Raw genomic sequence first — 13,865 nt, 5'->3', positions numbered from 1 at the left:
GCTATTGGATTTCCCGGTTCAACAAAGCCGATGCCAGTAATCAACACCTCATCATTATGAGTCTCTGACGGCTTAGGTGAGCCCGAGGGGGCAGGAGTTGAAGGATTAATAGCTATGCCATCAACACTGAGATCCGGAATCTCAGGCGGAGTGACAGTAACGGTTTCATCCGACTGTTTGTCAGAAGCTTCAGGAACGGAGACTTGTGGCTCTGGCTCAGCAGTTTTCGGTGCTTCAGTTGGTTTGTTCACCTTCGCCTTCTTGTTGGCTTTGCTTGTCCACTACGCGGATTATGACAAGTTAGTATAAATATAAGGGTATGAAGAATTACAGAGTAAAATCAATTGCTATTACCCAGGGGCAGTTTTGAAAGCCGGCAACTCAGTTTGTGATGAGTCACCAGAGGAAGAACGGGCAAGTTCCTGATTAAGGGTTATCAACAGAGTTAGAAGGTAAACAGATAAGATCCGCCAAACAGATAAAAAGAGTAATTAGAAAAAGAACCTCATTTCGATGTTTTTGAGGGGCAGGAGTGTTCGGTAAGCCAGAAGATAACTCGTCACCTCCACTGGTCCGAGTCTGGCGGTGGTTCTCGTGTTGCTGTTGCTTCAAAAGAAAGTGAGGATCCAAATAAGCCAAGGGGTGTGAAAACCTTACTTTCCGGGTTACTTGTCGAAGTTTCTGTTTTGGCAAAGGGTCTGAGCCGGAGGAAATAATAGTTACCTCTTCTTCAGCTGCTTGGCTGGCTCCCGTGTCAGCCTGATAATAATCAGTGTCAATAAGATGATTGAAAAATGAGCTAAGGGAGTCAAGGGCTACCTCCGACTCAGAGGTGTCATCCAGTTTGAGCAGGTTAGAGGCGCTCGGTTTTTCTTCTTCTTGGTGGTCTTCTTGGCGGCTTTCCTAGCGGCCTTTTTGGCAGCCCTGGCCTTCTTAACAGCCTCGTGACCATACTCCACTTTCCAAAAATCAGATTTAGCCTACAAAGGTTATTAAGGGTTGAGTTAATAAAGTATTCAAATGATGAGATGAAGATAAGTAAAGTTCAGAGGCTTACATCTGGTGGTGGATTGAGCTTGCAGAAAGGGGCCAGACCCACTTTAACACAATCTTCCGGGTCTTCATTCAGAAGAGACTTAACCATTTCATTTGTTGCTTCATCAGTTAATGGTGCGGAGCTGTGGCGCAATGAATCTTTTTCGTCACCAGTGTAAGTACACATTAAGCCGGTCCGGCGGCTTAACGGAATGATCCGCCAAGAAACCCAGCACCTGACTAAATCAACGCCAGTTAGCCCATTTCCTAGCAGAGCTTTGACCTTCACAATGGTAGGTGCAATCTTCTTCCGTTCAGCAGCGGTAAGCTTTTCAGGAAGGTTATGTTTTGGATCCGGGCGCTCAACACGATAACCCGGCAGTGGATTCTCGTCAGCCGGAGAAGTATCTTTACAGTAAAACCATGTCTTATTCCAATCCTTTGGGTGACTCGGCAAGCAGGCATAAGGAAAGACGGCATCTCTTTTGCGTTGAATTGATATTCCGCCGAGCTCCAAGCTAGGACCATTTGTGAACTCAGTCTGGCGATTTAACTAAAAATACTCTCTAAAGAGGTCAACACTAGGCTCCTCTTGAAGGTATACTTCACAGAAGACTTGAAAGTTGTAGATATTTGACACGGAATTGGGTCCAATGTCTTGAGGGTGCAGCTGAAAAAAGTGTAGAACTTCTCGGAAGAATTTTGAGCCGGGCGGTGAAAAGCCCCGGTTCATGTGGTCCGTAAAAATGATGACTTCGACGTCTTTCGGCTGAGGTCTTTCTTCACCTGGTTAGGAGCATGGTAATGCATCACACTCTTGGCGGGCAGATACCCGACTTTGAAAAAGTCTTTAAAATTGCCCTCGGTGACGATGGAGGGGACCCAGTTGCATGTGTAGACTGTTTTCGGCGGCATGGTGAAAGAAAGAAAGCCTAAAGGAAATAAAATTTGTTGATTCAAGTTAATTGGTGAAATCACAGGTTAAGCGCTGATAGTATACATTCAGAATGGTGGCTTAAGTGAGGACTAATGGTATATGAGTAATTGTAAGCCGGACGTGTAAGCCGCCATGAAAGGTACATGTGTTCAAAATCTGACAAAGAGCAAAATTCTACTAAGTGTTGGACAAACAGGTTTCACAGATTAAAGTTATAGTTTTGGATATGAAAATGTTCAGAAGAAGGGAATAAATTCGAAACCTATAGAGGCGACAATGGAAAAGCAGAGGTGCTCTAGAGGGGATCTGTAGCGATGAGGGTATATTCTAGTATCAAAAACAGGTGCTAAAACTACTACCGCGCAAGATTTATGTGGTTTTTGGATCTAATCCATGGATCTAAACAAGGATAAAGAAGGGCGGCGACGAACACCGATGAACACTGATGAACACCGAAACCCTAATGCGAGATCTATGGCGAAAGAAAGGAGGGCTTACTGATGCTGATGGGATGGCGGAGAGGCGCCGCGGTTCTCTGGTCCATTCAGGGTGATGCAGCGGCCGGAGTTGAGGTCGGAGACGAAGGTTGACGGCGGCGAAGCTCGTGCGGGTTGGTGTGTCGCGAGGAGGAAGAAGAAAGTGAGAAGGAAAGGGGGGAGAATGAGAGGAGAGTCCGGGGTCTTATTTATAAGACTGGAAGGACGAACGACAAGTGTGAGAATCGAGGAGGCAGAAAATGGATAAGCGACGATGCGGGCGCCTCGATTTTCGGAGGGTCGGTAAAGAAAGAGATTCATTAAGATTTGGATTTTGTGTAGCATTAATCACAGGTGACGTCATGGCGGGTTATCACAATTTTTGGAGATGACGTCATGGCGGGTTACAATATTTCATAGTAAGAGGAGGAGGATTTTTCTAAGTATTGAAGATTGACATGAACAAGTTCAAATCAACCTGGGGCCTAATGTTGGGGATATGACTATCAGGTATGACCCGCCCAGGAGGGGCCGGGTCATCCCTGTGGCGGTTCATCTCAATGAATCCCAAGAGTATAATAACAATGGTGGTTCATAAATAGGCTTAGTAGAGGGCCCAGACCTGAAGGCGACTCAAGGCCCACGAATATAAACCGCCATGTATATGTAGACTTGTATTGTAAGGCATGTAAGAAAGGTCACCGAGACGGACACGTTGTATGAGCCGGCCGGGACTCTTTAGGCCGCAGGGCGTCAACCCGTGTATATAAGGGGACGACCCAGCGGCGGCTTAGGACAAGAAACAACAGATCGAGAGCCAGGTTAAGCATATTCGCTCCCTGGTCATCGAAACCCTAGCAATACCACCTCAAACTGGATTAGGCTTTTACCTTCACCGCAAGGGGCCGAACCAGTATAACTCCCTGTGTCCTTTGTCCGGTTTAACCCCTTTAAGCTAACCTCGTTCCGATGGCTCCACGGCTAAGTCCTCATACTAGGACATCTGCCGTGACAAACCCACGACACCTACGTTCCGATTTGGCCCTTCGTTACGACTCACATCATGGATTAACAACGGGCTGGACTGGGGATCAATTGATGAAGTGCAGACGCTACAAAGCCGTATCCGGAGCCTCCTTGAAAAGGACACCGGACTCATCGACGTGATTCAGGTAATGCTAGTCCGCCGGGTCCTACCGTGCCAGCGACGGCCTCTCCGCCTGTGGGAGTTCAATCCGGAAGGACCACGGACCCTTCAGCACTTCTTCGGCACAACACACAGAGGGATGTGGAAGTTATTCTTTGGGACCCGAAAACAGTGGCCGGATACAACCGAGAACATCGGCCTCGACTGCAACCATCCGGATACCTCGGTAAGCACTCGACTCCTGAACACAACTTAGCTAATTATCCCGTAACAATATACTGAGAAACCTGTCTCCGATCAGGGCTGGATAAAGAAGGCGGAACGAATTAGGTGTTCGGCTCCACTCCCTGAAGACTTAGCTGATCCTGTGTTGACAAGGATGTTGGCCCTGGCACCGTATCAAGTGCCGGTGAAGGAGGTCAAGGAGAGCAGAAAGGCCAACAGTGGCCTCCACTTGAAAGGTACGCCAGACGTTATGTCCCGGGAGACCGGAACTCCCTCTTCTGAAGACGAAGGGGAAGAAGAAGCTAATATCTCTTCTCCTCATGGGAAGAAAAGGACTGCCTCCGAAGATTTGGAGGTGGAGGATCCCAAGAGAGGGAAGGTGTCCCTGTCAGCCGGTTCGGAAGACAATGCTGCACAGTTCCTCCGTAAGGACAAGCCCTTACCCGAATCGTAAGTGAACAAGGGTGTTTTAGACATATCCCGTTCTTTTCAGGTCACAAGGGTAACATCTTAAATATATGTTTGCAGTCCGGCCCGCAGTCTTCCTCAACAGTCCTCCTCCTTGGGTCACCTGCTTCCGAAGATGATGGAAAGCGAGACGCCTCCGCATGCTTCCTCGCCCCTTAGGGCGGACGACTTCGAGGTGTCATCCCGGAGGGTCTCCCCCGATCACCAAGTGGCGCGGGGGGCAATAAAGGCAGTGCCCGAAGGTGAGACTTCGGTCTTCAAGGGTCCGGGGTGTGCAGCCCCTACGGGGAACAACAATAAAGGCCCCGGACTATCCGGTTTATAGCCGGAGGCGACTCTAGGGTCGAGTAAACATATCCCTTTCAAGGGAGCTCATACTCCTGCAGCCGCTTCCAGGAGTCCAGCGGCGCCGGATACATTAATGGGCATGTTACAGAATGTGTCCATCTCGGAGGAACATCGTACCTTAATGGGTATGGTAGTTGAGAGGATTCTCTCTGCAAGAAGCGGATTGAATGAAGCCTTCACGGGCCTACTAAGAGGCTTTGAGGTAGGCAATGTAAAATCTTGAATACTCTTTACATGCAAAATGTTCCTGTGTATAGATAGTAGCCCCTGAGACTCTGGCCGGCTTCCACAGGGAGGCGATCAGGGGATCCAAAGATATGCTCAGGAAATAACATGAATAATTAAAAAAATAGGCTGTTACGTCAATGGCGACTGCCCCTGCTGCGGAAGTTGCAGATTTAAAGCAAAAACTTGAGTCAGCGGATGAGGACAATACTCTTATTAACAGCCGGCTCGACGAGGCACAAGGTATGTTTTGGGGCAGTCAGCTTATGCATGTATAATAATATGAGCACGAAGCTGAGAATTATATACTGGAACATGCATAATTGCAGATGGTTCTGCTGCGGTTGAGACCCTTTGTGCTGAACTTGCCCGGGCCAAGGAGCAAGCCAGAGTGAGCAATGCGGCTTTCAAGAAGGCAACTGCTGATTTAAAGGCCGAACAGGCCACTCGGCGCCAGCGCAAGGAGAGAATATCTACCATGGCGCGAGAGCTAAAGGATGCCAATGCCCAATGCAAATCACTCGAAAAGGATAACAAAGCCAAGACGGCCGATCTCGACAAGGCCTTACAAGAGGCGCGAGAGGCACGATCCGAGTCAAGACTGCTCGAGAAGAGATTCGGCAAGCTGGGGAGATAGCAGCTGGTAAGCCCTTTCTTTTACAGACTAAATTCGGCGATCCGAAGTATGCCCCGCTTAACCAAATGTGGAGTTCTCCAGACTCATTCTTGGACCTGCCGAAGAGTGTCGCCGATGCGGCGCAGTTTTACCAAGTGCAAGATAGACGTGCAGTGGAGAAGCTTTTCTGGTCACAGTTCGACGGGCCAAAGCGTCCGTCGTTGCTGAACAAACAAATGGCCCAGTGGGTCGAGCTCCATAAGGTACCCGGAGCTGCCATGGAGGAAGTCGTGGTCTGGCTGTGGCCAACTGAGCCAATTCCGAACAGTTATTTCGGTTTGGTGCAGCGGCTTGTTGATGCAGTGCCGCGTATCGACGCTGTTAAGTGGTCGGCGTGCATTGAAGGTGCACGGATGGCCTTTGCCCGCGTCAAAACGTACTGGGCAAAAATGAAGGCCATCGATGTTGCAGAAAACAGTCCACCCGAGGGCAAGGACCATCGCACGCCGGAGCAATATTTTGAGGATGTCCTAGAGGGCGCCCGCTTGATAGAGTGTCAATGCTCGAAAGATATTATGTTCGAGTGAATGTATCAGCAGTGTGATAACAATATTATGAAATATTAAGGCTGTGCTATATTTATGCCTGTTGCCTGAAAGACATTTCCTCCTGTGCGGCCATTTTTTTATAATCTGAAAGTTTGCCAGTCGTCGGCTTCAGCCCCCTCGCATATAATGCGGGGGTGTTCGGAATGGCAACTTACCACACTTGACCCAACGTCTTGGTCCGTGAAGGAGGTGTCAGTGCGGCGAACCAGTCAATCGGACTATAGGGCTTTAACACCTTCACTTAGCCATAGGAGTTTGACGGTGGGTCTACGATATAGCCCCTTGTATGTATGCGGTTATCCGAATACGGCTACGCTACATAAGTGACCGGAAGAACGGTCCTTCGTGTAATACGGAAGAAATCGCAAAAGATTCTGATAAGCCAACGAGTGGTTGACCAGCTCTCGCCGCATCATGACAGTCAGTTTTCGGCTTTCTCTACTGAGGTGCTTGACCAGGTGAATCGAAAACACAATCACAGTAGTTCTCCCTTTACTACCCTAGCCGATAGGATGGAACGTAAGGTAGTAAGCACAGGAGCCGGCAACCCAACTATTGACCAAAGACATGATTCGGAGCTGATGCATATAAGGCCAAACTCGTGACGCCGAATTATGCTATAAAGCTGTTCGGACTTTTCCGCAACACATATGTTGCCGTATCGAGGCCCTGGCGATTTGAGCCGAGGTGCGCGTGTGAAACAACCGAAGAAGCAAAATTCAGTTCTGGAAAAAGCAAATACTGAATACGGATTTATGTTCACTGGAATCTGATTTATATGTCAAACGCAATTATACAGATTACACCACCCCTACCTAGGCTATTTGACATGCCAGGGGTCGAAGGTTGGGGAAAAAGGCACTTTACAGGTTTGAAATAAAGTGTGCGGTCTGTGAAAAATTATTTGGACCTCCTGTCGCACATCTGCGCTGCCTTTGCCTCAGCGAAAAAGCTTCCTTAACAGGAATAGTCGTTTGTTATTTATACGAAGCCGAACTCAGAAAGAGTCCTGGTAAGTCCGTAGGATGAACATGTTTTGATTTACCTGTAGTAAAAGATAAAAAATAGTTAGAAAAAAAAGAAGGCTATAGGAGTGTGAACCGCATTGTAAGCCTGTATTGTGCCTCCACCGATGACCAAGGTATTTTGTAGTAGAGGCCGAACTGCTAATCCAGCTATGAAATTGACCGGTCCTTTGTAGTAGAGGCCGGCGGCTTAATGGCCGATGAGATACGAGGCTTAATGGGGCCGCTTTCTTGTACTTTGGCTGCCATAGCCGCATTATGCTCCTCTGTACGGGGGGAGTGTTCCGTATTTCCGTCTATCCTGATGACGCCTCGTAGACCGGGCATCTTAAGCCTTAGAGAAGCGTAGTGTGGGACCGCATGAAAACGAGCGAAAGCGGTCCGTCCGAGTAGTGCATGGTAGCCACTGCGGAATGGGGCAATATCGAAGATCAAGTCTTCGCTTCAAAAGTTGTTCGGTGAGCCGAAGACTACTTCCAATGTATTTGAGCCTGTGTAGTGGGCTTCTACGCCAAGTACTACTCCCTTGAAGGTAGTTGTGGTAGGCTTGATTATCGAAGGATCAATGCCCATCTTGCGGACAGTGTCTTGGTAGAGTAGATTAAGGCTACTGCCGCCGTCCATAAGGACTCTCGTAAGATGGAACCCGTCGATAATTGGGTCAAGGACCAGAGCTATCGAACCTCCGTGACAGATACTGGTTGGGTGGTCCCTGCGATCAAAAGTGATTGGGCAGGCCGCCCATGGGTTAAATTTTGGGGTGACCAGCTCTATAGGATAGACGTCTCGTAGTGCGCGCTGGCGCTCCCTTTTAGGGATGTGTGTCACATATATCATGTTTACTGTTTTGACTTCGGGGGGAAATTGCTTCTGTCCCCCGGTGTTCGGTTGGCGAGTCTCTTCGTCATCGCTGTCACTGGGCGGCCCCTTCCTCTTTTGCTCGGTATTGAGCTTGCCTGCCTGTTTGAAGACCCAACAGCTTCTGTTGGTATGATTGGCTGGTTTATCGGGGGTGACATGGATCTGGCAGGGTCGGTCCAGTATCTTGTCTAGACTGGATGGTCCGTCTCTGTTTGCCTTGAACGGCTTCTTCTGTTGACCGGATTTGGAGCCGCTGAATCCGACGTTGACCGCCGTGTCCTGTGTTCCTTCATTATTGTCTTGACGCTTGTGTTTACTGCGTCGTGGCTTGCCGTTGCCATCCGGGCTTCGGAAGTGCCCGGATCGCTGGTGCTATTGCTTCTACGAGCCAGCCAGCTATCCTCTCCCGCACAAAAGTGGGTCATTAGCGCGGTGAGGGCTGCCATGGATTTCGGTTTTTCCTGGCCAAGGTGGCGGGAGAGCCACTCATCTCGGACGCTATGCTTAAAGGCCGCCAGGGCTTTGGCGTCCGGACAATCGACAATTTGGTTCTTTTTGATTAAGAACCTAGTCTAGAGCTTCCTGGCTGACTCTCCGGGCTGTTGAACTATGTGACTCAAGTCATCGGCATCCGGAGGTCGGACATATGTACCTTGGAAGTTGTCGCGGAAGGCGTCTTCCAAGTCCTCCCAGCTACCAATGGAGTTTTCGGGCAGACTGTTCAACCAGTGCCGAGCTGGTCCCTTGAGTTTTAGCGGGAGGTATTTGATGGCATGAAGATCATCACCGCGGGTCATATGAATATGGAGAAGAAAATCTTCAATTCATACCACGGGGTCTGTTGTCCCATCATATGATTCGATGTTCACGGGTTTAAACCCTTCTGGGAATTCGTGCTCCATTACTTCATCAGTGAAGCAAAGGGGGTGTGCGGCGCCTCTATATCGGGCCAAGTCGCGGCGCAGCTCGGATGGAGTCTGTCTGTGGTTTTCGGCCCGGGCGTGATTATGCTTGTCGCGTCCGGCTAGATAGCCGTCATCGCGTGTCGGGGCACACCCCCGCGATCCGTAGATCGATCTGGTCTGTCCTACTTTACTGTCCAGGTCCTGCCGCAGGTCATATGTATATCCCCGAGCTGTTTTATCTCTGTCTTTACGGCGAGGTAGTACGGGCTGGTGTTCGACTTGAGTTGCCGCTTTGTCCCGGCCATGTGGTGGTCGGTCAGCCGCATTACGCGCTGATGGTACGGGCTCAAGTGCCTCGTCATCGAATTGAGGTAGCAATTTGCGCTTCGGGTAACTTTTGGTTGGGCGCTCGAGGCCGTATTCCTCGGCTGCCAGGACATTAGTCCATCTATCGTTGAGAAGATCTTGATCAGCTTGAAGTTGCTGCTGCTTCTTTTTCAGGCTCCTTGCAGTGGCAATTAGCCGGCGCTTAAAGCGCTCCTGCTCGAGAGGTTCCTCAGGCATGATAAAGTCTTCGTCACTGAGGCTCGCCTCATCCTCGGAGAGTGGGAGATAATTACTGTCCTCCAAGTCTTCGTTTACGACCTGTTCATCAGGGCTAGCACACCCATCTTCCCGATTGTCCTGCTCGGAGGTTGGCTCGATGGGGTCTTCTTGGTCTTCGGCACCGTTCGGAGTGTTGTTGCCTCCTGTGCCGGTATTGCTGTCTTTTCCGCGGTGTGATTTAGAGCGGCGCCGCTGACGTCAGCGCTTTGGATGTATCTCGGGAGGTTTATCCTTGACTGGATCTTCTTTGTCATCGCCGTTAGCTTCTTTGGGTGTATCCACCATGTACACGTCATACGAAAAGGTGGCTGTCCAGCATCCGATAAACGGCGGGTTTTGGGCCTGCTCTTCTCCGGCATTGTCGTCCATCCCGTCGATGTCTTCGGAGTCGTAATCGAGCATGTCGGTTAAGTTGTAGACAGTGGCTATAAAGTGGGTGGTGGGTGGGACGTAAAATTCCCTGCTCTCAGCCCCTAGTCCGGGCTGGGCATAGTTCGGACGTTGCTCCTCTGTAATGACAAGGGATCGCATTAAGTCCAGAGTCTCGCTTAAAGGCGAGGTTTGGCCCGAGAGAAGAGAGCCCGTGGAGTATGGCGAGAGGGAGACTCCTTGGCCGAGCTCACATGATGCTGACTCCGAGGGTTCGGAGCCAGTGTCCGGAGAAGGGTCCGACTTCATGATGGTTGCTAGCGACACTACTTCCTTCGGCTCTCCTGTAATGGGCTTAGTGGCCGCAGATAGTCCGGCGGGCTCAGGAAGCCCGTCTTCGGACCTGGCCATACGCTCCGGATCTAAGGCCAGAGCGGAAGTTGGGGTCGCAAATCCTTGGAAGATCAAGTCTCCTCGGATATTAGCGATATAGTCCAGATTTCCAAAACTAACCTGGTGGCCTGGAGCGTAGCTATCGATCTGCTCTAGATGGCCAAGCGAGTTGGCCTGCAGTGCAAAGCCGCCGAACACAAAGATCTGACCGGGGAGGAAAACCTCCCCCAGGGCAGCATTGTTGTAGATGATTGACGGAGCCGTCGAACCTTCTAGCAATGTCACAGAGGAACTCTCAATGAAAGCACCAATGTCGGTGTCAAAACCGGCGGATCTTGGGTAGGGGTCCCGAACTGTGCGTCTAAGGTCGATGGTAACAGGAGACGGGGGACACGATGTTTACCCAGGTTCGGGCCCTCTTGATGGAGGTAATACCCTACTTCCTGCTTGATTGATCTTGATGAATATGAGGATTACAAGAGTTGATCTACCACGAGATCGTAATGGCTAAACCCTAGAAGTCTAGCCTGCATGATTGTGTTTTTTCCCTACGAACTAAACCCTCCGGTTTATATAGACACCGGAGGGGACTAGGGTTGTACAAAGTCGGTTACATAGAAATGAATCTTCATATCCGAACGCCAAGCTTGCCATCCACGCAAAGGAGAGTCCTATCCGGACACAGGAGAGAGTCTTCTGTCTTGTATCTTCACGGCCCATCAGTCCGGCCCACGTCACATAGGCCGGACGCCCGAGGACCCCTTAATCCAGGACTCCTTCAATAACCACCGGGCGCGCCTGGGCCTCCTGGCGCGCCCTGGTGGGTTGTCACCTCCTCGGGACTCTCCCCAGGTGCAACCAGGGCCCAATATCTTCCTTCTGATCCATAAAAAATCTTCGTGAAGTTTCGTTGCATTTGGACTCCGTCTGATATTGATTTCCTGTGATGTAAAAAACATGCAAAAAATAGCAACTGGCACTTGGCACTATGTCAATAGGTTAGTACCAAAAAATGATATAAAATGATTATAAAACATCCAAGATTGATAATAAAACAGCATGGAACAATAAAAAATTATAGATACGCTGGAGACGTATCACACCTTGCCCACCACCTGGATCTTCAAATTCTTGCCCTTCTCCCTCGCTGAGATCCGGATCTTCACTCCCTTCCTTTCTTCCTCCGAGAGCTTGAGCCCCTTCATCATGCCAGCAACTCCCTCCATGGACCTCCTTACCGCCGCCCGCCCCTTACTCCTCCTAGGGTTTAGGTGTATTACGACGGCGCACCCTAGGGAACACGTCGAAGGCTATGATGGTGGGCGAAACCAAGGCTAGGATCAGATCGTAGTCAGATCCCGATCTCGGAGTTGGTGGTGGACAGTCAACAAGGAAGGGTAGACCGAGGAACCCTAATCGCCTCCGGAAACGCCGAAGCGAACCCTAACCGTCACTAGAAGGGACGGACGCGAGGACAACGTTCCATAGGAGGATAATTAGCATGTTCATCACCGCTCATCGGCCTCACATCCTAAAATGGCATTTCTCCCTTCATAAACTCTTCTGTGTTGAATCCGCGAACCAACTTCAAGGAGCGCATATAGCTTTGCAAATACTCTACCGACACCACTCGTGACGGACCCTCCTTCCCGTGAACAACATCTGATCGAATGGACCAGATTCTCCATAGGAGGATAATTAGCATGTCCATCACCGCCTCATCACAAATGGCAAGCAAATTTAGTACCCATTCCTGCCCAGAATTGATGAGCATCAAACGCCCTGGTAAAGGCCACACTGTTCGCATCAAGTCCCATGGCTGCACTGCATGAACACATGTGACCAGCGCGTGGAAACTACTCTTGGCTTCTTTACTGCAATAGAACATGTATCTCTCTTGGGCAAATGTGTGTGCTTCTTACACTGGTTAGTGGCTAGCGCACCCGTCGTCGCTTTCCATACTATGATTTTCATCTTCTGCGGCACTCGAGCACCCCATAAACAACGCCAAATCGGCTGGTCAGCCATTGGAATGCTGCTAGACTCGCCTGCTCCACCCATTGTTTCTTGCATGCTTGCATCTAGGTGGTAGGCGCTCCTGACTATAAACCGGCCACTCTTCTCAGGGAACCAGTCAAAGAAGTCTTGCTGGTTCCATGGTGAAGTATGTATTTTCAAAATCTCATGGATGTCCATCTCCCAAAAGGGCCCATGCAATCTTTGTTGGTTCCACGCCCCATGTTCATCTAGAAAGTCCGCAGCCCAATTGAACCGACAACTCGGCTCTGGCGCGATAGGGCGGAAATCATTGCCACGATGGATCCAGGGGCCTCTCCAAGTTCAAATTAAAGAACTGTAACCGACAGCCAAATTATACCTTTTTTAGCCAGTTCTAGTCCATATACAATACCCTTCCACACCGTTGATGAATTGCCTGAAAATACTATGTCCAGAAGGTTTCCATTTTGATAATACTTAGCACGCAGGAGACCCTCACAAAGCTATCAGGGGTATCCCGTAACCATCAAGCTTGTTTAGTTAATAAAGCCTGGTTAAAAGCTCTCATATCTCGGAACCCCGTACCTCCTTTCGCTTTAGGGAGTCTCATCTTCTCCCAACCGAGACATGCCATCTTCCTTTTTCCCTTCTCAACTCCCCACCGGTATTGTTTCATTAGTCGTGCCAGGTCATCATAAAAAGATACCGGTAATTTGAAGATGCTCATAACATAGGTAGGGATTGCTTGGGCGATAGATTTAATTAATATCTCTTTTTACCGGAAGATAGATATTGCTTACTCCACTCCTCTAACTTTGATTTGCGAGAGTTGGATGGAGATAGGCGAAGACCCCGTGAAAGGTGTTGAGCAAAAAGGATTCGCCTTTTGGACGCGAGTTCATAAAAACTTTCATGAGCGAAGGAAGTTTGCGCTCTACAAGTTTGCGAGCACCCGAGGTATCAACTCAATCCAAAAGAGATTGGGGTTCATTCAACAAGAATGCAACAAGTATCGTGCCACGCTTGAGAGCGTCGAAGCCCGTCCCGTGAGTGGCCTAGGCGTGGGTGACTTGGTATGACCTCCTCTTTTTCAAGGTCATGATCATGTCTGTTTACATCTTGCCATGTTCATGTTTATTTACATCTTGTTTCCTTCGATATTATATTTGTGGCCTCCTCTTTGATTGTGTAGGCGTTCAAATCTTTGGAAGACAACAAGGCCCGGCATAAGAACAAGCATTTCACTCTCACTCATTGTTGGACGCCCATCAAAGATTGTCCCAAGTTCAAAGATCAATATGCCGCTCTTAAGAAGAAAGAAGGCAAGGCTGGCTAGTGTGCCGACGTAAAAAAACTTGTTCATTTTGAAGGATGGCATGAACCACGGTCGCTGGCATGGAGCTACATCTTTATTGCTTTGCCAAAGTTTGCATGCAGCCGAACACGACGCGGCCGAGATGCGCCCGCGCGTTGGGAGCACGGCCGACGCATCCAAAAAAAGACCGGAAGCCGCCCCATTGGCATCCCCAGACGGACGAAATCCGGACAAAACGGACGCCCGTTTAGGATCGTGCGTTGGAGTTGGCCTTACTTCGTGTCACATGTGTGGCATTTATCATTGGG

This window comes from Aegilops tauschii, chromosome 1 (genome assembly GCF_002575655.3).
Source record: "Aegilops tauschii subsp. strangulata cultivar AL8/78 chromosome 1, Aet v6.0, whole genome shotgun sequence".
Taxonomy (NCBI): Eukaryota; Viridiplantae; Streptophyta; class Magnoliopsida; order Poales; family Poaceae; genus Aegilops; species Aegilops tauschii.
This window is presented reverse-complemented; position numbering follows the sequence as displayed.